The sequence below is a fragment of the Elephas maximus genome, chromosome 19, assembly GCF_024166365.1.
Source record: "Elephas maximus indicus isolate mEleMax1 chromosome 19, mEleMax1 primary haplotype, whole genome shotgun sequence".
In the NCBI taxonomy this organism is placed as follows: Eukaryota; Metazoa; Chordata; class Mammalia; order Proboscidea; family Elephantidae; genus Elephas; species Elephas maximus.
This window is the reverse complement of record NC_064837.1, coordinates 43,369,490-43,392,824: the sequence shown is the minus strand read 5'-3', so window position 1 is coordinate 43,392,824 and position 23,335 is coordinate 43,369,490. Positions and strand designations below refer to the sequence as shown.

General features: G+C 50.2%; 1 long non-coding RNA gene across 1 annotated transcript; it reads left to right on the top strand.

Moving 5' to 3' along the window:
• Positions 1 to 17,210: 17,210 nt before the first annotated feature.
• Positions 17,211 to 18,730, top strand: LOC126062194 (uncharacterized). The gene is made up of 3 exons (XR_007513986.1): positions 17,211 to 17,289; positions 18,099 to 18,172; positions 18,719 to 18,730. It is a non-coding gene; the product is annotated as an uncharacterized LOC126062194 (long non-coding RNA).
• The last annotated feature ends 4,605 nt before the right edge of the window (positions 18,731 to 23,335 follow it).

The following is a 23,335-nucleotide window of genomic DNA, read 5'->3' as shown; positions in this document are numbered from 1 at the left end:
GGGTTTAAATCCACCATCTTGCTGTTTGTTTTCTATTAGTTCCATGTATTTTTTATTTCTTTTTCCTCTTTTCAAGCCTGCTTTTTAGTTATTCCTTTTATCTCTACTGATACTTCACTATCTATAGTGCTTTCAAAAATTTTTAGTGTTACCCATGTTCACTGCAACACTGTTTACCATAGCAAAAAGATGGAAGCAACCAAGATGCCCATCAACGAAAGGATGAATGGATAAATAAATTATGGTATATTCACATAATGGAATACTATGCAAAAAAAAAAATTTTTTTTTTTTTTAGTAAGAACAATGATGAATCCGTGAAACATGTCATAACATGGAGGAATCTGGAAGGCATTATGCTGACTGAAATTAGCCAGTTGCAAAAGGGCAAATGTTGTATGAGACCACTATTCTAAGAGCTGAAGAAAAAGTTTAAACACAGAAGAAAATATGCTTTGATGGTTACCAGGGTGGGGAGGGAGGGAGACGGGTATTCACCGAGTAGATAGTAGACAAGAACTATTTTGGGTGAAGGGATAGACAACACATGATACCGGAGAGGTCAGCACAACTGGATTAAGCTAAAAGCAAAGAAGTTTCCTGAATACAACCAAATGCTTCGAAGGCCAGAGTAGCAGGGATGGGGGTCTGGGGACCATGGTTTCAGGGAACATCTAGGTCAGTTGGCATAAGAAAATGTATTAAGAAAACATTCTGCGACCCACTTTGGTAAGTGGCATCTGGGGTCTTCAACGCTAGCAAGCAGCCATCTAAGATGCATTAGTCGGTCTCAACTCAGCTGGAGCAATGACTAATGAAGAACACCTAAGACATAAGGTAAAGGTGTGTCCAAGAGACAGAAAGGTCCACATAAACCAGAGACTACATCAGACTGAGACTGGAAGAACTAGATGGTGCCCGGCTAACCACAGATGACAGCCCAGAAAGAGAACACAACAATGAATCCCTAATGGAGCAGAAGAACAGTGGGACGCAGATCTCGAATTTGCATAAAAAGACCAGACTTAAGGGTCTGAATGAGACTGGAGGGGCCCTGGAGGTCATGGTCCCCGGACCCTCTGTTAACCTAAGACTGGAACCATTCCCGAAGCCAACTCTTCATAGAGGGGTTGTACTGGACTATAAGACAGAAAATGATATTGGTGAGGAACGAGTTTCTTGGCTCACATAGACACCTGAGACTATGTGGGCAGCTCCTGTCTGGAGGCAAGATGAGAAGCCAGAGGGGTACAGGAGCTGGCTGAACGGACACGGGGAATACAGGTGGAGAGGAGGAGTGTGCTGTCTTATTAGGGGGAGAGCAACTAGGAGAACATAGCAAGGTGTGTATAAGTTTTTGTATGAGAGACTGACTTGATTTGTAAACTTTCACTTAAAGCAAAATTTTTTTAAAAAATAGTTAATTTTTTTTTCTTTTTTAATGTTTGCTTACCAAGCTATAACCACAGGCCAAATATGGTCCAGCTGACTATTCTTTTTATGGCTCATAAGCTAAGAGTGTTTACTATATATATATTAAACAGTTTTAGATTTACAGAAAATTGTGAAGATGATAGAGTGTTCAGATATCATGAATCCAGTTTTCCCTATTATTAACATATTAGTACAGTACATTTGTTACAATTAAGGAACCACTTTGATATAGTAAAGGTCCCTGGGTAGTGCAAATGGTATGTGCTCAGCTACTAATCCAAAAAGGAACCCTGGTGGTTCAGTACGTAGCGCTCAATTGTGAACCAAAGGTCAGTGGTTCGAGCCCACCAGCCACTACAAGGGTGAAATATGCGGCAGTCTGCTTCCATAAAGATAATGGATTACTAACCTAAAAGTTGGCAGTTCGAACTCACCCAGCAGCACCATAGAAGAAAGTCCTAACAATCTGCTCCTATAAAGATTGCAGCCAAGAAACCCTTACAGGGTAGTTCTACTCTGTAACACATGGGGTCAGCATAAATTGGAATTCACTTGTTATGGATTAAATTGTGTCCCCCCAAAATGTGTGTCAACTTGGCTAGGCCATGATTCCCAGTATTGTGTGATTGTCTACCATTTTGTCATCTGATGTGATTTTCCTAGTGTTATAAATCCTACCTCTATGATGTTAATGAGGTGGGATTAGCGGCAATTATATTAATGAGGCAGGACTCTATAAGATTAGGTTGTGTCTTAAGTTAATCTCTTTTGAGATATAAAAGACAGAAGTGAGAAGAGAGACATGGGAACCTCATACCACCAAGAAACAAGAGCCAGGAGAATAGTACGTCCTTTGAACCCGGGGTCCTGTGCTGAGAAACTCCTCACCCGGGGAAGACTGATGACAAGGACCTTCCCCCAGAGCTGATGGAGAAGGAGGGTCTTCCCCTGGAGCTGACACCCTGAATTCGGACTTCCAGCCTCCTAGACCATGACAGAATAAATTTCTCTTTGTTAAAGCCATCTACCTGTGGTATTTCTGTTATAGCAGTACTAAATGACTAAGATACCACTCAACAGCAATGGGTTTGGTTTTGGTGTTGAGATAGTATTTTTAACTGAAATCCATACTTTATTCAGATTTCCTTAGTTTTTACTTCATGTCTCATTTCTGTTCCAGGATCCTATCCAGGATACCATATTATACCTAGTCATTACATTTCCTCTGGTTTCTCTGGGCTATGACAGTTTCTTAGACTTTTCTTGTTTTGATGACCTTGACCATTTTGAGGAGTACTGGTCAGGTATTTTGTAGAATTTTCCTCTATTTGTATTTGTCTGATTTTTCTTGTGATTAGTCTGAGGTTATGGCTTTTACTGTAGAAAGATCGTAGATACAAAGTGCCATTTTCATCACATTGTATCAAGGGTACATTCTATTAACATGAATTATCACTGTTGATGCTGACATTGATCACCTGGCTGAGACAGGTTGTCAGGTTTCTCCACTGTAAAGTTCCTCTTTTCTCCCCGTTTCCATACTGTGCTCTTTGGAAGGAAGTCCCCAGGTGCAGCCCACATGCAAGGAGTGAGGGGTTATGCTCTGCCATCTTGATGGCAGGGTATCTACATAAATTGTTTGCAATTCTGCCTGGGACATTTCTAAAGAATGATTTCTACATTTTTAAATGGTTGAAAAAATTTCAAAAGAAGAATAATATTTTGTAACATATAAAAATGACAGGAGTTTCAAATTTCAGTGTGCACAAATATAGTTTTTTCAGAACATAATAATGCTTATTCAATTACCTATTGCCAATGGCTGCCTTCCTGCTCCAACAGCAGAACTGATTAGTTGCAACAGAGACTGTATTGCCTGCAAAGCTTAAAATATTTACTACGTAGCCGTTGACAGAAAAGGTAGGCTGATCTCTGCTCTAGGGTTTGCAACATGTATCTTTAACTTATGTTTACCTCCAAATAGCATTATATACCTTTGTGTAAAAAGCTAGAAACAAAATATTATTATTTCCATTTCCCCCTGCCATACTTTGTGTATTGTTGTCATAGGCTTCATTTCTACATATGTTATAATCCCCACAATACAGTGTTACATTTTTGCTTTAAATAGTTAATTATCTTTTTTTGTCATTCTTTTTCCATTGTGGTGAAAATATGCACAATAAAACATTCACCAATTTGACGATTTCTACATGTATAATTCAGTGACACTCATTACACTCTTCATGTTAGGCCGCCATTATTGATATCCTTTTCTAAATTATTTCACCACCATTAACATAAACTCAACGCTCCCTAAGCAAAAACTCCCTCTCCCCCCACTCCTGCCCCTGGTAACCGCTAATCATCTTTGTTTCTATATATTTGCTTATTTCCTGTGAGTGAGATCATACAGTATTTATCATTTTGCGACTGATTTATTTCACCCAGCATGACGTTTTTAAGGTTCATCAATGTTGTGGCATACATCAGGCTTTCGTTTCTCTTTATGCCTGAGAAATATTCCATTGTATGTATATACCACATTTTGTTTGCCATTCATTTGCCGATGGATCAATTATCTTTTAACAAATTTTAAAACAAGAAAAACATATTTTATATTTATCTGCCTATTTTCCAGGACCCCTGGTGGCCTGGTGGTTAACCGTTTGACTGCTAACGGAAAAGGTTGCTGGTTCGAACCCACGAACTGCTCCACGGGAGAAAGATGTGGCAGTCTGCTTCTGTAAAGATTACAGCCTTGGAAACCCGATGGGGCAGTTTTTCCGCGTCAAGTTCTTTTCATTCCTTTGTGTAGATCCAAGTTTCCATCTGGTATCATTTTCCTTCTGCCTGAAGAACTTTTTTTTAAATCTTTCTTACAGTGCAGGTTGACTGACAATGAGTTCTGTCACTTTTTTTCCCTCAGAAATGTCTTTATTTCAACTTCATTTTTGAAAGATATTTTCGCTGGGTATAGAGATCTGTTGTTGTTGTTAGGTGCTGCTGAATTGGTTCTGACTCACAGGGACCCTATGTACAACAGAAGCCTACGCTGCCAGTCCTGCACCATCCTCACAATCATTGCTGTTGGAGCCTATGGTTGCAGCCACTGTGTTAATGCATCTCGTTGAGTCCTTCCTTTTTTTCCCTGACCCTCTAGTTTACCAAACACGATGTCCTTCTCCAGGGACTGGCCCCTCCTCATAACATGTCCATAGCATGTGAGACAGAGTCTTGCCATCCTCGCTTCTAAGGAGCATACCAGCTGTACTTCTTCCAGGACAGATGTGTTTGTTTTTCTGGCAATCCATGATATATTAAATATTCTTTGCCAGCGCATAATTCAAATGCATTATTTCTTCTTGCGTCTTCCTTATTCATTGTTCAGCTTCACATGCATATGAGGTGATTGAAAATACCATGGCTTGGGTCAGGTGCACCTTAGTCCTCAAAGTGACATCTTTCTTTTTAACACTATAAAAAAGTCTTTTGCAACAGATTTGCCCAATGCGATGTCATTTATTTCTTGACTGTTGCTTCCAGGGGCATTGATTGTGGATCCAAGTAAAATGAAAACCTGGACAATTTCAATATTTTCTGTGTTCATCAAATGTTACTTATTTGTCCAGTTGTGAGAATTTTTGTTTTCTGTATGTTGAGGTGTAATCCATACCGAAGGCTCTGGTCTTTGATCTTCATCAGTAAGTGCTTCAAGTCCTCTGCACTTTCAGCAAGCAAGGTTGTGTCATCTGCATATCATAGTTTGTTAATCAGTCTTTCTCCAACCCTGAAGCCTTGTTCTTCTAACTATACTCCGGCCTCTCCGACTATGTGCTCAGCATAAATTACAGATCAAATAAGTATGGTGAAAGGATACAACCCCGACACACACTTTTTCTGACTTTAAACCACGCAGTATCCCCTTATTCTGTTCGAAGAACTGCCTCTTGGTCTGTGTACAGGTTTCCTGTGAGCACAAGTAAGTGTTCTGGAATTTCCGTTCTTCAAAATGTTACCCATAATTTGTTACGATCCACACAGTTGGATGGCTTTGTGTAGTCAATAAAACACAGATAAACATCTTTCTCGTATTTTTCTGCTTTCAGCCAAGATCTATCTGATATCAGCAATAATATCCCTTGCTCCACATCCTCTTCTGAATCATGCTTGAATTTCTGGCAGTTCCCTGTTGGTGTACTACTGCTGCAATTGTTTTTGAATTCTCTTCAACAAACTTTTACTTGCATATGATATTAATGATATTGTTCTATAATTTTCTCACGCCACTGGATCACCTTTCTTCAGAATGGGCACGTATATGGATCTCTTCCAGTTGTTTGGCCACATAGCTGTCTTTCAAATTTCTTGGCATAGACAAGTAAGTGCTTCGAGCATTGCATCTGTTTGTTGAAACATCTCAGTTGGTATTCTGCCCATTCCTGGAGGCTTGTTATTCAACAACGCCTTCAGTGCAGCTTGAGCCTCTTCTTTAAATACCTTTGGTTTTTGATCATATGCTATTTCCTGAAATGGTTGAACATCAATCAATTCTTTTTGGAACAGTGGCTCTGTGTATTCCTTCCATCTTCCTGAAGTACAATGCTGTCAGTGATAGAATAATATCCATATGCCCACAAGGAAGACTAGTTAATATGACTATTATTCAAATTTAAGCATCAACCACTAATGCCAAAGATGAAGAAATTGAAAATGTTTACCAACTTCTGAAGTCTGAAATTGATCAAACATGCCATCAAAATGCATTAATAATCACTGGCGATTGGGATGCAAAGGTTGGAAACAAAGAAGGATCAGTAGTTGGAAAATATGGATATTCTTGGTGATAGAAAGACACAGGAGACTGTAAGACCAAGAACTTATTCATTGAAAATGCCTTTTTCAACAAGATAAATGGTGACTGTACACCTGGACCTTGCCAGATGGAATACACAGGATTCAAATCAACTACATATGTGGAAGGAGACAATGGAGAAACTCAATATCATCAGTCAAAACAGGGCCAGGGGCTGGCTGTGGGATAGACCATCGATTGCACATACACATGTTCAAGTTGCAGCTGAAGAAAATTAAAACAAATCCACAAGAGCCAATGCATAATGTTGAATATACCCCCACTTGAAGTTAGAGACAATTTCAAGAATAGATTTGAGGCATTGAATACTAATAACCGAAGACCAGAAGAGTTGTGGGATGACATCAAGGACATCGTACATGAAGAAAGCAAAAGGTCATTAAAAAGACAGAAAAGAAAGAAAAGATCAAAATAGATGTCAGAAGAGACTCTGAAACTTGCTTCTGAACATAGAGTAGCTAAAGCAGTGGAAGAAATGATGAAGCAAAAGGGTTGAACAGGAGATTTCAAAGGGTGGCTTGAAAAGACAAAGTAAAGTATCATAATGCAATGGGCAAAGACCTGGAGTTAGAAAACCACAAGGGAAGAACATGCTCAGCATTTCTCAAGCTGAAAGAACTGAAGAAAAAATTCAAGCCTACAGTTGCAATACTGAAGGATTTTATGAGCAAACTATTGAATGATGTAGAGAGCATCTAAAGAAGATGGAAGGAATACATAGAGAGCTAGGATGATAGCTTTTTGAGTTCCCCCCACCCTTTAAAAATTGTATCTCATTGTCTTCTGGCTTGCATAGTCTCTGATAAGAAATCTATGAAAATTCTTATCTTTGTTCCTCTATATGTAATGTGACATTTTCCCCTCTGGCTGCCTTTAAGCTTTTCTCAGTGTCACAGATTTTTAGCAACTTGATTATATTGGGCCTTGCTGCCATTTTATTTGTCTTTATGGGTGGTGCTGACCTGGCCCCCAAGTGGATACCCTCCTTACCTCACTTGGCCTTCAATACCCCACACCAGACTTCCTTCCTCCTTGGATGCCCTTCTTTGCCTGTTCGGGCACTAACACTCATGCCAGATCATCTGTCTGCACTATTGGGCTTCCACACACTCTTTCTCTCTCTGCTCTGGCTGCTCCCTTATGGGGATACCCTCCTTACCTCACCTGAGTTCCAAAACGATGTGCTGAACCACCGCTTCTCTCCTCATCCCACACCATGAGGACACCTACCTTGCTTGGCCCCTTTTAATGGCTTCTGGACTGAATTGTTAATGAAAGGAAGGGAACTGGAAGGGAATAGGAAGAAAGAAGAGGGGGAGAGAGGAAAAGGAGAGGGAAGAAGAAGGAGGAGGAGGAGGGGAGGGAGGAGCAGAAGGAAAAGAAGAATGAAGAGGAAGACAAGAAAGCTGCCTTTTTATTGAGTGATGAACATTGTACGTGACAGGTTATGGAGGCTCTGGCTGATGTCATCTTCTTCTGGAGAGTATTTAATTTCATTCTGGCAGTCGGAGTACAGGTGAATCTTCTTGGTGCACTGGAGTTGGTCTAGTTCCAGTTTGCCTTTATTCCCTGGGTGTGGACCTTTCTGGGGTCTCAACTGAAAGCCAGATTGGAGCAGATTAAGCAGTAAATGAAGTAGAGACATCCCTTATAAGAAGTGTGGCTGGGAAGAGGAGGAGACAGAGCCAAGAAGACAACTTTGGGGGCCTATGGGTGAGGGACACTAGTGTGCATTTGTGGGTGAATGGAAAAGAAGTCTATTGAGTGGGAGACGTAGATAGCACAGACAGAACAAGGGCTGGTGGATGCCGGGGCAGAAGGGCAGGACCCTGAGCCTGGGAACATGGAGGGCTTTGGATGGCAAGGGGACATCCTTTTGCAGGGGTGAGGAGAGGAAGGGACCAGGGTCACCACGTGTTTAGGGTTCCAAGTGGGAAGCTGCCTACATCTCTGTGGTGGCTTCTACTTCTCCGGAGTGACTGAAGGTGAGGTCACTATTGAGAAAGGCAGCCTGTGGGACCATGTAAGAGGATGGAGAAGGAATGAGAAGCAGTGGGGGGTAGGGGGTGGACAGGGACTCAGTCAGGAGAGGGGCTTGATGGGGGAAGAGTCCCAGTGAGGGGAGGGGTTTATTGAAGGAGAAGGGATGGTTCAGTGAGAGCAGGTGACTCAGTTGGGGGAGGAGGCTCAGTGGGGGAGAGAACTTAGTTAGGAGGGGGCTTGATGGGGAAAGGGGGCTTGTTAAGTGGGTGGGTGCTCTGAGATCTCTGTCTCTAGACTGGGACCACCTGACAGCAGTAACTTTGCTTCTCTTGTCCAATCAGCCCCTTCTTCTTCCTGAGATTGACGCCCCAGCCCAGAGACTTGGAGTGGGGTAGTGAGGAGGCGGACCCTTTGTCTGTTCTTTTCTTGGGTTAATGGAGGGAGGGAACAAGATCAGGAGCCCTGGACTTTCTGCCTCATGGTAAGCATGGGGATTGAAGGTCCTCTCTCCACCCCTCCCCAGCTGAGCCTTTTGCCTCTGGGGCTCCTGGGGCAGGACGTGACCTGGGTGGAGGGTAGGAGTGGGGGTAGGGAAGAGTTGGGGGGGCTCACTCTCCCCTTCCTCCATTCCCAGGAGGACAGGCAGGGGAACCAGCAGCCTTGGGCTGGATTTGTTTCTCATTTTGCTTTTGGCTCTACTGTTGGAAAAACTCAAGCTCTCCCCTTGGTACAGCTGAGGCAGAGAGGGTGAGCATGGCTGGGAGGCTGTACTGGCAGAGAAGCAGAGGGGCAGGCAGGGTCTGGCTGGGGGGACACTGCCCCCCTTCCCAGGCCCCTCCCGCTCAGGCCAGGCTCTGCTTCTACGTGGCTGTCCAGGCCTAGGGCCGGTGGAGGAGGCTGGGGCAAGGGAGGAGGCCCCAGGCTTGGGCTCTGTCTTAGGCCCAAGGCACCCTTCCTCCCAGGGCTTGCCCCCAGAGCAGCCTCTGAAGGTCAATTTAAAGCCCCCTGGGAGTCCTTGAAAGAACCAGCAGGAGCTGCAGTAAGAGGAATCTGGGTCAGACCTCGGACAGGCTTTGTTTTCCTAAGGGGGATGGTGAGCTATGTGCTAGGAGGGCTCCCCAGGCAACTGCTGGGCATTTCCTCAACACCCAAAGCCATGGGAAGCCTTTTCTCTTATCCCATGTCACCTTCATAGCCACCCAAAGTACACATGAGCCATCCTCATTTTACAGGTGAGAAACCTGAGGCTCCAAGAAGCTACATGACTTGCTTACAGTTGCACAGCCAGTAAGTGGTGGAGGTGGGATTTGAACCCAGTTGTATCTGGCTTATATCGCCAACACTGGGAACATTGGAAGGCCTCCTCACCCCAGCACACAGAGTCTGGGAGCCCCTGAGCAGCTCCTTGGTAGGGCTTCCCAGGAGGGATGGAGAGCCTTGAGGGAAACCCTGAGGTCCTTTTGTCCATGCCCCTGCCTCTAGAGCACAGCCTTGTGTCTCTCCCACTGTCCCCAGCCCCTTATTCGGCATTGAGGGGCCTTGGGAGAGCTCCTCTCCATCCACCCTCCTGTTTGCAGTTAGCACCACCTCCACTCCGTTTTTCCAGACGCCTGAGTCCCTGGGCCTGGCCCCCTCTCCCACCCGGATGGACAGAGGAGCCCAACCACTTTCCCTCTGGAATCTGCTGCCTCGGCTTTCAGATGGAGAAACCATCTGGAGTGCATTACGGGCAGTGGAGAAAGCCCAGAGCAGGAAAATGTGAGCTGGCTGGCGGCTCCCATCTGCAGGAAGGGGGGTGATGCCCAGTGCTCTTCGAGGGATGGGCCAGCAGCTGCCCCCATCTCCCCAGGCCCTAGAGGGGGAAGATGGGAAAAGTGCCCAGGAGAATATGGCCTGGGGGAAGAGCCTCTTGAAGCTGCTCATCAACTCTAGCATTTCACAGATGATGAGGAAATGGAGGTTCAGAGAGGGTAGTGACTTCCCCAGGGTCACACAGCACATCATGGAGAACAAGATTGGAGTTAGAACCCTTCCACATACATGCACATGTCAATGGGTGCAGAAAATCCCCAGAGTCAAAGTGGGAGGCAAGAGTCAGGGGCAGATAAGAGGCTAGGTTTTTTTTTTTTTTTTTTTCCCCTCTCTCTCTCTCTCTCTCAGCCTCTGATGAGTGAGGTGAGGGGCAAAGGCCAAGGAGGACATCAGGGAATAGCCTCCATTCTTTGCCTCCCAGTCCTGCCACCTGCCCCACATGCTGCCCTTCCCTTGAGCCTAATCTCTGAGGGTGGCTGGTCCTGGATGGAGACCCTCTTAGCTCTTCCTCTGAATCCCAGGAGTCCCCTCCCTTGTGAGAGTTTCAGCTCCAGACGTGGCAGGGAGAGCAGGAGTGAGGTTTCTCTGCTCCCTCCCAAGTGCTGTGCTGGCGGCTCCCGAAATAAAAATCAAATGTGGGCTTGGCAGAGGGAGCCGGGTGGGAGAAGCTGCCGGTGGCGGCAGCACTGAAGCTTCATTCTTTCCATTGTAACTTCACCTCCTAACCTCTGGCATTTTAATTACATCTCCTACCCGCTCACTCAGCCTGGGCCAGAGGGTGAGGTCACCCTTTCCTCCAAGCCTTGGAGGGGGTGCTGCTACCTGGACCCCCAGCCCGCTCTTGGGAAGCTAGGTGGTGGCCGGACTCGGGACCACTAGCCTGGCTGCTCCCTTTTGCTTCTCCAGTCTCTGGAGGGGCCTGTAAGTGGATACAGGCTCCCAGGCACCCAGACTGGCACCTACAGTTCCATGGTGAATCATGACTTCTTCACATCCATGGCCCCATTTAATGGTGACACTGTCTTAAGCTGAGGCATGACAGACAAGTCGATACCCTATTCATTCTATGGATGCATTTAGCCATGGTCAGGCTGTGCGGGGCAGGGCCTGGCACCTGGGCCTGTAGCTCCTGGTCTAGTACTCTTTTCATAGCTCAGGCCTGATAACTTGTCTCATCTTCTCAGAGTGTCCTTTTTTTATGGTAAGTGATTTCCAACATTTTTTTAAAAAATTATTATACTTCAGATGAAGGTTTACAAAGAAGGTTTACTAGTTTCTCATTAAACAATTCATACACATATCGTTTTGTGACATTGGTTGCCAACCCCACAACATGCCAACACTCTCTAAAGCATTATCTTGATATTAAAACATACATGATATATTGTGGAGTAGGAAATAAAATGCCTAGAAAATTTTAAGCGAAAAAACAAAGAAGATGTCCACTTAGCATTGTCCCCTTGGGAAGATATCCAGGGAGGAGCAGCCTCCTCCTCTGCCTGGTCATGAACTGGGGTACAGTACTAGTTGGGTCTGATTGTAGCTAGTTTGGACAGCAGGCTGTTGCTGAAGTTGCTGGTGGGTGCTGATGGGCAGTGTTGGCCCATCCTGGGATACAAAGGTCTTCTCCCATCTCCGGACCCTGAGCTGAAGCTCCTACACAGTTCTCTGTGCCTCCTGGGAAGGTGAGCAAGCACCCCAGGAAAGGACTGCCCAGGGAACTGCCCTTCTGCCCTGCCCACTGTTAGCACAGGCAGCCTCATTTCTGAGCCGGGGCCAGAACCCCAACTAACCCCAAGCAAAACCTCCTGCTCTGTCTCCAGGCCCTGGAACCTCCCTTGCCCCACTGGCTCAGAGGCCCAGTCCTAGAAGTAAAGCCCTGTGTCCTCTTCTTTCCTGTCCTATAAGCTCCCCTCAACAAATGCTCCATCAACAAATGATTCCTGGCACTTACTTTGCGCTCAGCCTTGTTATGGTTAGTTATGGGCTATAGGTTCTGGTGAGTTTCCAGAAATAAACAGTGAAGTGTAATTCAATGTGGTGAAGTGGCTGGTGGGAGAAATGAAGATATGGCAATACCTGGAAGGGGCCTTCTGACCCAATCATGGGCATGAGGAACATAACAGAAGACCCTCCAGGGTAAGTGACATCTGGGAGGAGACCTAGAGGAAGAGTGCTCTAGGCTGAGGGAACAGCATCTGCAAAGGCTATGCAATGTGAGAGAACATAGTACAGACCCAACAGAAGTAACAAAGCAGGTAGGGAGTGAGCCAGAGTGTGAGCTAGGATGTGGATAGCTGCAGGGGTGGTTAGGGTGAGTAGGGTGGGATGACACAATTAAATTTGTGCTTTAGGATGACTTCTGGGTGAGACATGGGGGATGGGCTGGGATGTGATCAGAATGGAGGCAGAGAGGCTATTTGGGAGGCTGCTGCAGAGGTCCAGCTGGGAGGTGATGGTGGCCTGGACCATACTGCTGGTAGTGGAGTGGAGAGAGTTGCCCTGATTGAGATTGATTTAGAAGACAGAAGTCACAGGACTTAGTGACAGATTGGCAGTGGGGGATGAGGGTCAGGGATCTGCTAAGACCAACTCCTGGGTTTCTGGTTTGAACCTCTGGCTGGGTGGTTCAGTTAAAAGTGGTGAGTTTGATAGATTAGACCTGGAGGGCATTTGAATGGAGATGTCCAGGAGGTGGCTGGATATGCAGAGGTCCCCTGGACAAGGTGTAGAGAGAAGAGACCAGCTTCAAACCCAAGGAGGATGGAGAAGGCAGACACTGCAAAGGAAGTGGAGAAGGAGTAGCCAGAGAGATAGGAGGGAAACCGGGAGAGTCAGGAACCACTGAATCTCCCTAGGAAGGAGGTCTTCTGAAAGGAGGCATGGCCAATAGCCCCAGACCTGCCAAAGGGAAGCAGGATGAGACTTCACTGTGATGCAGAGACCAGGAGGCCTTTGTTGACCTTGGGGAAGGCAGTGTCAGAGGAGTAGTGAATGAGGGAAGGACATGAAGGCTGCAAGACAGACAGCTCTCTCAATGAACTTGGCCTACAGGGGAGTAGTGAATGCGTCTATCTGCCTTGGCCTCCCTTCTCTCCTGTGGCCTGAAGAGCAGGCAAGCTGAGCACTGGGAAGCTGTATTTGGATGAGGAGAGTGGTGATGGAAGCAGGATGGGAAGGGCCAGGTGCCAGGCACTCAGCCGTTTAACCAGGAGGGGCCCACTCCTCTGCTACAGCCTGGAAGCACCACCAGGCTCTCCAAGCCCCCCGGGCACCCCCAACTTGGCACTCTCCTGCAGCTCACTCCCATCCTCCTCCAGTTTCTATTCTTCAAGCTCCACCTCTCTGGCCTTCATCCTCCTGCATCAGATCCTCCGCCTCTGTCTCCTTTTCTTCCGTCTCCTCCCCTTCTGCACCCTAGTTCTCCCCCTTCTTTGTCCCCCATCTCCCCCTCTCTCTGTCTCCTAACCTCCCCCACCTCTGCCTCCAGCCTCCCTCTCTCTGTCCCTTAGTCTGCTCCTGTCTCTGGCCCTCAGCCTCCCTCTCCCCCTGCCCCTCAATGCCCCTAACTCCTCTCCTTGCCCTCTCTTTCACCTTACTCTCTCTCTCTCTGCACTCTTTTTTCTCTTGACCAGAAGGCTTGGCATCTTTCTAAGGGAAATCTTACGCCACCCCCACCCCATTCAGGTCCTGGTTGCTCTCCCTGGCTCCACCATCACCAGTACCACCAACGACATATATCCCTCATGATAGAATCCCCACATGACTGCAGGCCCATCCAGAGCTCCCAGAAACTGGCGCAGAGAGGAGCACACATCATTACCCAACCCCCTGAGCAGCTCATTGCTTCCTCCAGTTGAGCCCTAGTGGGGTTTCAAGCTCCGAGACAACTCCAGGCAGCCTGGCCCCCAGGGTCTTATGGCCTAAAGGAGAAGGAAGCATTGATCCCCTGGGCCCAAGCAGAGTGAGAGGAGAGGTCAGGAGAATGAGGTATGGAGATTCAGATCTGGGTGAGGGATCAGAGTGGGCTTCATGGAAGAGGTGGTTCTGCACAGGGCCTTGAAGGACTGGTGGCATTTTATTATGCAGTGATGGAAGCAAAAGGAATTCCAGGAGGAGGGAATGTTGTAAGGAAAGCCGCGAAGGTAGGAAAGGGGGTTGGACATTTGGGTAGCAACCCCAGCTCAGGGCAGCTGGCTGCCTCACAGCATGGGGACAGAGAGGTAAGGAGGCTGCAAGGTGAATGCCAAGGGAGAGACTTGGGACTTTATCTTTTGACTGCTATCTTGATCAGGGGTTTGGGAAATCAAGTGTCATTTCCCCTTTCATTCATTTGTTCATTCATTCATTAGGCAAATGTTTGTTGAGCTTCATTCTGTGGTGGGCAGGTGCTAAAGATAATGTGAGAGACAGAATAAAATCTGTGACATCGCAGAGGCTAACTTCCAGGAAGAGACACAGACTGTAAAGTACTAAACAAGTAAAGACAAAAACTTAAGATAGTGAGTGACGGGTGCTGTGAAGAATACAACGACTGGCCATTCACTGAAGAGGGGCTGAGTCTCCCCTCTCAGACTAGGGCTAGCCTGAGAACAGGGCCTGAGTCTCCCCCTCAGACTCGGGGTTCCCTGCAGCTCTAGGGAAGGACAGAGAAAGGAGCTTCTGGTGGCAAGAGCTGAGGTGTCTCAGAAATCAGCCGGGAATGCTTGTCCTCCCCCAGTCCACAGACCCTCACAGTCAGGCCCTCTCTGTCAGTGCCACCTGCTGACCATTGCCCCCACCACAGCCATCACTGCTTCCCCTAAACCACCATCTGCTCCTGGTGCCCAGCTGTGTAAGGAGAGCTGGGACCTAGGACAGGAAGCTCAGACTGTGGAGGGACTGAAGCCTGCTGCCTTGCTGTCGCTAAAGGAGGAAGGAGCAGAGGGGGTTGGGGGTGGCTCTGAGGAGGGACCAGGGCCAGAGGTTATCAGGGATCTTAGGAAGGAGCCCCCTTACCAGCCAGGTCAGAGTAGGAGGGCTTCCCTCTCCTCCTCTCCATCCCCCTACCCCCATTGAACCCTTAAATTAACCTCAGCCCCACCCTGAACTGGTGAGAGTGCCCCAAAATAAATCCCAAATTACATGCTGCCTGGGGGCAACCACAGTCCTCCTTCCTCCATCCCCAACAAGCAGATCCACCCTACCCAAAGCTGGGGGGGCCTCCCCCCAGAATGGTCTATTTATACAGCCCATCTCCCGTCTTTGCTGTCCAGCCCCCTTGTCCTTGGGGAGGCTCACACAGGTCACTTGGCTTTCCTGGGAGGTGGGGTGGAGAGGCTGTGAGACTCTCTAGGGTCCTATTCAGCCATAGTGAATATAGTTTATAGTCTAAACCAAGACACTTCAGGACACCGTTTACATTTACACCTGGGTAATTTTTTAATGGCATTTGGCCTAGACTGTCCTGGGGACCCCAGGTATCTGGTAACCCAGGGATGGGGCCCAGACTCCAGTCTCCCAGAGTGCCACCTTCTGGCAGGGGAATAGCTTTGCCTTCACCCCTCTAGCTCAGTCAAGCAGTTCTGAAGGCAGGTGCCCCCTCCCATGCCACCTGGCTCTGAGGAACCCAGGCACAGGGGGTCCTTGGGGAAGGCCTAACCAGTTGGGCATGGGAGAGAGGGAGCTGGACATGGCTATTCTGAGACCAGGAGTCTAGGCCAAGAGCCACACTGGGCAATGCCTCTATCCATTCTGGGAATCTGCCCCCAGACACTGGGGCTGCCCACCTCAGCAAGTAGAGAGAGCAGAGAGGAAGAAAAAGGCAAAGAGAAGAAAAAGGGAGAAAAGAGTAAGAGAGAGAAAGACGTGCACACACAAACAAGCAGAGAATCATGGACAGAGACAATAGAGACAGAGACAGGAACAGAGAGACAGACAAAGACAGAGGAGGGGAGGCTTCCAGGGCCCCATGCCTGGTAACGCTCCTCTCTACCCATGTGGCACCCTGGGGCCTGGACATCTGTCTGCCCACAGCCCACTGGCCCCTTGGCCGCTCTCCCCATTCTCAGCCCCACCTGCTGAGCCTGCCCAGGAGGAAGGCTTTCCCCTGCCCCTCCTCCCCTCCGGACTGACGGGGTGGGCTGAGGGCCCAGATGCCTGCGCCCATCTTACCAGAGCTCAGGAATTTACAGGGCTTCCTCCCGCTCTTTTCCCTCCCTTCTCTGGCAGCCTGGCCCCTGTCAATGCCCCCTCCCTTCTGCCCCACACTACCCTCCCCCTGGGAGCCTGCTCAGCTCCCCCAGCAGACCTGCCCCCCGCTCAGATGGGGTGGCTTCTTGGGGGCTGGGCCGGGCCTCATCCTCTCTCTTTTCTTCCAGCACAGGGCCCTGCCCTGAAAGTCCAGAGGGAAGCCCAAAAGGAGAGCAGAGAGATAAGCACCCCCTCTCCCTGGGAGTCAGCCTCACAGGATGAGAGAAGGGGAGAGGAGCCAAGAGGGAGAGGGCAGAGGAGGGGCAAGAGGTGGAGAGGCTAGGAGAGCCTGAGTCCCTGGGGGAGGGACCAAGATGGCCCAGGGTTTGGGCGGGCTGGGGTGGGGGTATCGCAGTGTCTGGAGAGAAGTTCCAGTCTCGCCCATGTACACGTAGGCGTTCATATCCGTCATGTGGGTGATTTAGGGAACGTGGTTTAACTTCTCTGGGCTTCATCCCTGGGCTGTGAAAGGAGGGAATAGATCAGCGCCAGAGGAGCTGAGCAGATCCCAGGCCATCACTGATGGAACACATTGCATTTCAAGTAAACTGTGTGAGGAAAACTTGGAGGAGAGGTGGGGGGCGGGGATGCATGTGTGTGCATGTGGGGGGGTGTGTAATAGAGGATTCAGCAGGTGCTCTTTGAGAGGGGCGAGGACTCCTCCAGCTGGGGGAGTTGAGTCACACACAGCCCCCCCATAGAGGTGGCAACATCACATTGTCTCCTGATTAAACTTGATTATCCGTCTGCTTACCAGGCCCTCATGACCCCCACCTGCCCAGAAAACACTGTTTATGGGGCCTGGGGCCTCAGACCTGTCATTTAGCTGAGGGAGACAACACAAGCCACAGCCGGGAGCCGAGCCCCATGTGGAGAAGCAGTGCCCAGCTTGGGGCAGGCACCAGCCCAGACACTTACAGCCCTATTTACCTTGGCGTGGGCAGCTGGCACAGGTGCGGCTCTTTAGGGAGCGGCTGGTGGCCCAGCCAACAGACCTACCTGGAGGCCAAACAGGAGGCCAGGACAGCAGCTCTGGGAGCTGGGGAGGAGGACGGTGGAGAGGGGTGCAGCCCGTGGGAGGGGGTGGATGGGGTGAGATGCAACCCTGTGGACACGGTGGGTGGGGAGGTAGAGTGGGGTGCAGCCTAGGAAGGAGGAGAATGGAGAGAGGTGCAGACCAGGAGAGGGAAGGTATGGGGAGGGTACACCCTAGGGGAGGGGGAGGATGGAGAGGCATACAGCTTGGGGGAGGGGGTGGATGGAGAGGGGCGAAGCCCAGGAAGGGGGGAGGATGGGGAGGGGTATACTCTAGGGGAGGGAGAGGATGGCGAGGCATACAGTCCCAGAAGGGGGAGAATGGAGGGGGTAAAGCTCAGGATGGGAGGGAGGGGAGGGGTACAACCTAGGGGAGGGGGTAGGTGGGGGGGGCTTTCTGGAAGATGTGGATGGGGTGGCGTCCAGCCTAGGAGAGGGGGAGGATGAAGAAGGGTGCAGCCTGGTGGGGGGTGGATGGGGAGGCGTGCAGCCCAGGCACACCCAGTCCTGGCACTGCAGCTCACAGGACACCAGCCACCCCCCAGAGCCTAGCGGCCTCCTAGCTGCTCTGCAAGAAGAGATCTGGGTCAGTGGCCCAGTGGAAGAAACTGCATCTCAGTGGAGACTAGATGTCTCCCCAAGGTTGTTCACGAAGTGGGAGGCTGGAGGAAGCCCCAGGTCTTTGGGGCCCTGGTCTGATGCGTCTGGATGCCTCATGACTCCCCAGGTCCAAAGGAGCGTCCAAAGGTACGTGTGGCTTCGATGAAGTGTACGCCATCACAGCACTCCCCCCAGAGCCGAGTGAGTACCAGGTGGGGCTCCATGTTCTTTTTCTATCGTATAGACTGTACTCCAGCACACCAACACCAAAGCACACGAGTTCCCAACATCCAGCACACAAACAGCTTACACCGTACAGCGCTCACCCAACCCTGCTCTTCTCCACGTATAACCTACTCTTTCTCTCACACAGCATCCTCTGCACTCTTACACCCTTCCTCCCAGCTCTGCACCCCCAAGGGGAGTACAACCTTTCAGTCTTGGGCTCCTTCCTTCCCTCCTCCTCCTCCGTGGCCCTCTCCCACTGCCCCCGCCCTCCCCCTCTGTCTGTAGTCTCTGAGCGACTCCTAGCTGGGCCCCTCTCCCTGAGTCTCCTTCTCTCTTCCCTTCACACAGTGGGAGACTTGAGGGCTACACATCTGGGCAGCTCCCGGCAGCTCCCACTGTATCTGCCCCTGGGGTTCAAGGGGGCTGGGGGCTTTAGAGGAAGGGAAGCAGCAGCTGGCAGTTACTCAGAGCCTCACATTCCCTCTGCTCAAGCCACCCCCTTCCCCCTTCCCATTCCAGGCTGAGTCATCCCACATCTGGAGCCTCCGGCACATCTGGAAGGGCTGAAGCCTGTGCAGGCAGCTCCACGTCGACACCCCTCCCCTAGACTCCACTCTGCCCCCTTCCCTTTTAGCAGCTGGAGCCTAGCTTCTCGGCCCTCACAGGGGCCAGGCCCCTGGTCACCTAGCAGGCAGGCACTCCAGTGCCAGCCTTGGGGGCCAGGGCATCTATTGCCCACAGGGCCACTCCCTAGTAGCCCAGACCACTCAGTGCCCATCTCAGTGGGCAGCCTTAGGGGAAGCTGAAGCTCAGGGCTGAGGGAGGCAGACAAGCTGGGCAGGAGGAGGCAGCGGTTTGGCCCAGCAGGCAGAGGGAGTTTATCCTGGCACTGGGCCCTCAAGCCAAACATCCTCCACTAACCTCGTGGACACTTCAAAGCCCACAGGGAAGGGGCCTTTTGGTAGAGGAAACCTGCAGTCCCTGGCAGCTGGACTGCCTACCTCTGGGCACAGGACCACCCTGTCCCACTTGGCAGCCCAGGCTCAGGGAGGGCAGAGTAATCCAGGACTGTTCTACCCACCCCCAACCCCATCCCTCTCATCCAACCCCTTCAGTGCTGCAGAGAGGAAACCAAGGTGAGAGGGTGGAGCTTTGCCATGGAGATGGGCAGAGCTGGCATCAAGACTTAGCCCCTAGCACAGGGCACCTTCCCAAACTTGCCCCAGTCCTCTCCTGGCCCCCCCAGGCAGGGGAGGCTGGTGGGAGGACACTCACGTTGCCTGTGCCTCCGTTTTTCAGCCACAGGCGGGAAAGAAGAATGCGTGCGATATTGTGGGGGCACTCACAGCAACCCCCAGACCCGCTTGTCCAGCAAAGGGCCTCTCCACCTGGGCGAAGGAAGGACTAAAGTGGGCAGGGGGCTTGGGGCTGGAAGAAGAAGGAAGCTTAGGAAAATAGAAGCTGAAATGGAGTCTGGGCAGGCGAGAACTGGGCTGCAAGCCATGGGACCTCTCTCCAGGGACAGCAGGGGCCTGAGGAGGAAGAGGGGCCGAGAGGCGCTAACAAGGGAGGGAGGAGGTGCTAACAGGGCCACTGGGGTGAGGGGGATCCTGGAGCCAGCCCCTCAAAGGCTGGCCTGGAAATAAGGAAGTTGGGTGGTTTCAGGAATTGAGTGGGGGCTGCCACATCGACACAGAGGCCAGCCCCAACTCCAGGCTAGGGTGGTGTGCACACACATGTGCACATACATGTGTACACACACACAGACACACGTGCACATGTACACAGGAGTGCATGCACACACTGGAGCCAAGTCTGGCCTCAGCTGAGAGCCAGATGATGTGGCTGCTTAAAGGAGCTCTGCCCTGCCCGTGCGGGCTCACATCCATTCTTTGCCTCACCCCTACCAGGTGATCAGCTTCCAGATGTCCTGCCCACTCCCCCCCCGCCTCGCTTTATTTAGCCTGAGCTCCCAGACCATTTAGACCTCACTTCAATTTTTTTTTTTCAATATGCCCAACCCACAGAGGAGCTACCCTTTCCACTGGCCACCTCCAGCACCTTTGAGACTGGGAAGTTCTTCTGAAGTCTAACCATAATCCCCGTAACATCTGGATCTGCGATCAAGGAATCCACAAACAGGGTGGGGTAGGTCCCTCCTGTAAGGACCCACCAAAAACAGAGCTAGAAGGCAGGGGGTCCCTGGGAATCCAAATTCCTTTCGTCCCAACCCTCTGATTGCAGGGACCTCTCAAAGAGTGAAGAGTGAGGGTGGGGATGGGAGTGGGGCTGAGAGGGGGGAAGGGCCAGGGGAGCCTCAGGGAGGAGGAGTCCCAGAGCGAGGGGGCCAGGGAGCTCTTAAGCCCCTAGCCCTGGCCTAGGCTCAGCCTCTGCCTCCTGAGTTGTGGTGGCTCGGGCCTACCCCACTCCAGAGAGCCAAATCTCATCAGCAAAATCTTCCCCAGCTCTCCCCCCATTCCCCCCATCCTACCTCTTTGAGGTGTTTCCCTCCCCACCCCTGGCCTGTGCCCCGGAAACCTACGCTTTGGAAGGATAATGGCTCCCAAATGCCGTTTTTGTCTCTGTTAAGCCACGGGGAAGGTGAGCATTAGTCAGGCTGCTCCAACCCACTCGTTAGGATAATAAGATCCCTGCACCGTTAATTGTCAGGTGGCCTCCACCATCCTGGCTCACAGACTGATGGTCCAGACCTGGGGTCAACTCCAGAAGTCATCTCCTCCACCCCTAGGCCTATCACCCTGAGAATGAATGAAGGGCTTGTGGGCTTTAATTTCCAAAGGAATGCCAGGAAGGAGACTGAGGCCCTTGTCCCATGAGACCAAGAATTCCTACTGGGGACCTAACCTGCATCCTGTCTCATCCTAGAAGGTGGAGAGTAAGCCAAGTATCCCTCTTAGGAGTTGCTCAATCTGTAGGAAGCCATCTTACTCACTTGGGGTGTATGCACAAGCTCCTGAGTGTGCTGGGGAGGTGGGGAGGGAAACAAGATAGGGGACTCTTCAAACCACAGTTGGTGGAGATGGGGAGCCCAGTCAGTTCAGGATACTCTTGCAACAGAAAGCCCCTACCTAGGACTTTGGAAATTCATCCCCTATCATCTTAGAGAAAGCTGGCCCCTGATTCTGGGTGGCCCCTACCTAGGACTTTAGAAATTCATCCCCTATCCTTTTAGAGAAAGCTGGCCCCTGACTCTGGGTGGCCCCTAACCAGCTTCAATTCAGTGACAACAGAGCCAGTATTTACTTGGAACAAAGCACCATGGGGAAATGAAAGCTGAATCAGAACTAGGCCACCCCCGCAGCCTGGTGGGAACATTAGGACATGTACACACATCTTCACAGGAAGAGGGCCAAGAGCCATCAGGGAGGTCCAGAGAAAAGGCCTGGGTAGGGGTGAGCAGAGAGGACAATCACTTCTTGTAGGAAGATTCAAGCCCAGGAAGGCTTTCTGGAGGAGGTGGTATTTGACCTGAGCCTGGAAGGATGGTGTCTTAGTCATCTAATGTTGCCATAACAGAATTACTACAAGTGGATGGCTTTAACAAAGAAAATTATTTCCTCACAGTAAAGTAGGCTAAAAGTCCAAATTCAGGACATCAGCTCCAGGGGAAGACATTCTCTCTCTGTTGGCCTTCTCATCAATGTTCCTCCGGACTAGGAGCTTCTTCACACAGGGATCCTGAGTCCAAAGGATGCACTCTGCTCCGGGTGCTTCTTTCTTGGTGGTATGGGGTCCCCAACTCTCTGCTTGCTTCCCTTTCCTTTTATCTCTTGAGAGAGAAAAGGTGGTGCGGGCCACACCCCAGGGAAGCTCCCTTTACCTTGGATCGGGAAGGTGACCTGAGTATGGGTGGTGTTAGAATCCCATCCTAATCTTCTCTACATAAAATTACAATCACAAAACGGAGGACAACCACACAATACTAGGAATCATGGCCTAGACAAGTTGATACATATTTTTTGGGGGACACAATTCAATCCATGACAGATGGGTAAGAATTTGTTAGGTTTCCAGGAAGGGAGTGGGGAAGGGTGTTCCAGGATGGAAGCAGAAAGGGCAGGGTGTGTGGCTGGAGAACATGGTGGGAGGAGATGGCCAGCACACTGGAAGAGCAGGTGGGGGCTGGGTTATGAAGGACCCTGGAGGTACCCTGAGATTAGACTTTATTCATTCAGAAGTGGGAAAGCTCTGGAATTTAGGAGCAAGAGGGTTACATATCCCAACTGGGACAGTAGGAAGACCAGGATAGAGGCCTCACTGGAGGCCATTGTGATATCCTGGTGAGCTATGCTGCACCATGCAGTGGCAGTGGAAATGAGGTGAGGGGACACTTGTGACACACACAGTCCCTACTCCGCATGAGCCCTCAGCTCTGTGAGGCAGATGCAGGAAGTGCCCCACAGGCAAAGGGGGCATAGAAAGGGTGGGGGGTCAAATCAGGAGTATCAGGGATTAACAGTTGTCCCTACCCCTCGCTCAAATCTCCAGTCCCAGGTCCACCTAGAGTCTAGCCCCCATCACATCTGGTCTCCTGTGGCCCTTCTAAGAAGAGTAGTCAGTGCCAGGTTGGCCTCCCAAACTTGGTCACGGGGCCCAGCCCTCTCGGACCTGGCCTTTAGGCAGGACCCAGAACGTTTAATGGCCAGCAGGGGGAGATAGTGAGCAGGGCACGCGTGGACTTGGAGCTAGACTCCTGGAGCCCATTCAGAGCGGCCAAGAGCAGTCCTCAGAGGAAAGCAAGACACTGAATTCTTTGGCACCTCACCCTGCCTCTATATGAGATGGAGAGAAGGAACTTGGGGCCCTTCTCCTATTCCAGGAATGAAGATAGCTAACATTTATTTAGTGTTACTGTATGGCAGCCTCGAGCAGCTTGTTTAATCCTCACAATAGCCCTATGTGATGTGGGAGGTACTACCATTTACCCTCATTTCACAGATGAGGAACCTGAGGCACAGAGAAGCTTAGTTTCTAGTTTAAGCTCACACAGCACTATGTAATAAATGGCACACATTCCAACATGACACTATGCTGCTCCCACAGGCAGAGCTGGGCTAGAGCAGAGGGTTCATTGCTAGCATCTGTGTCCACGTCACAGCATGGGGGTGGGAGGGT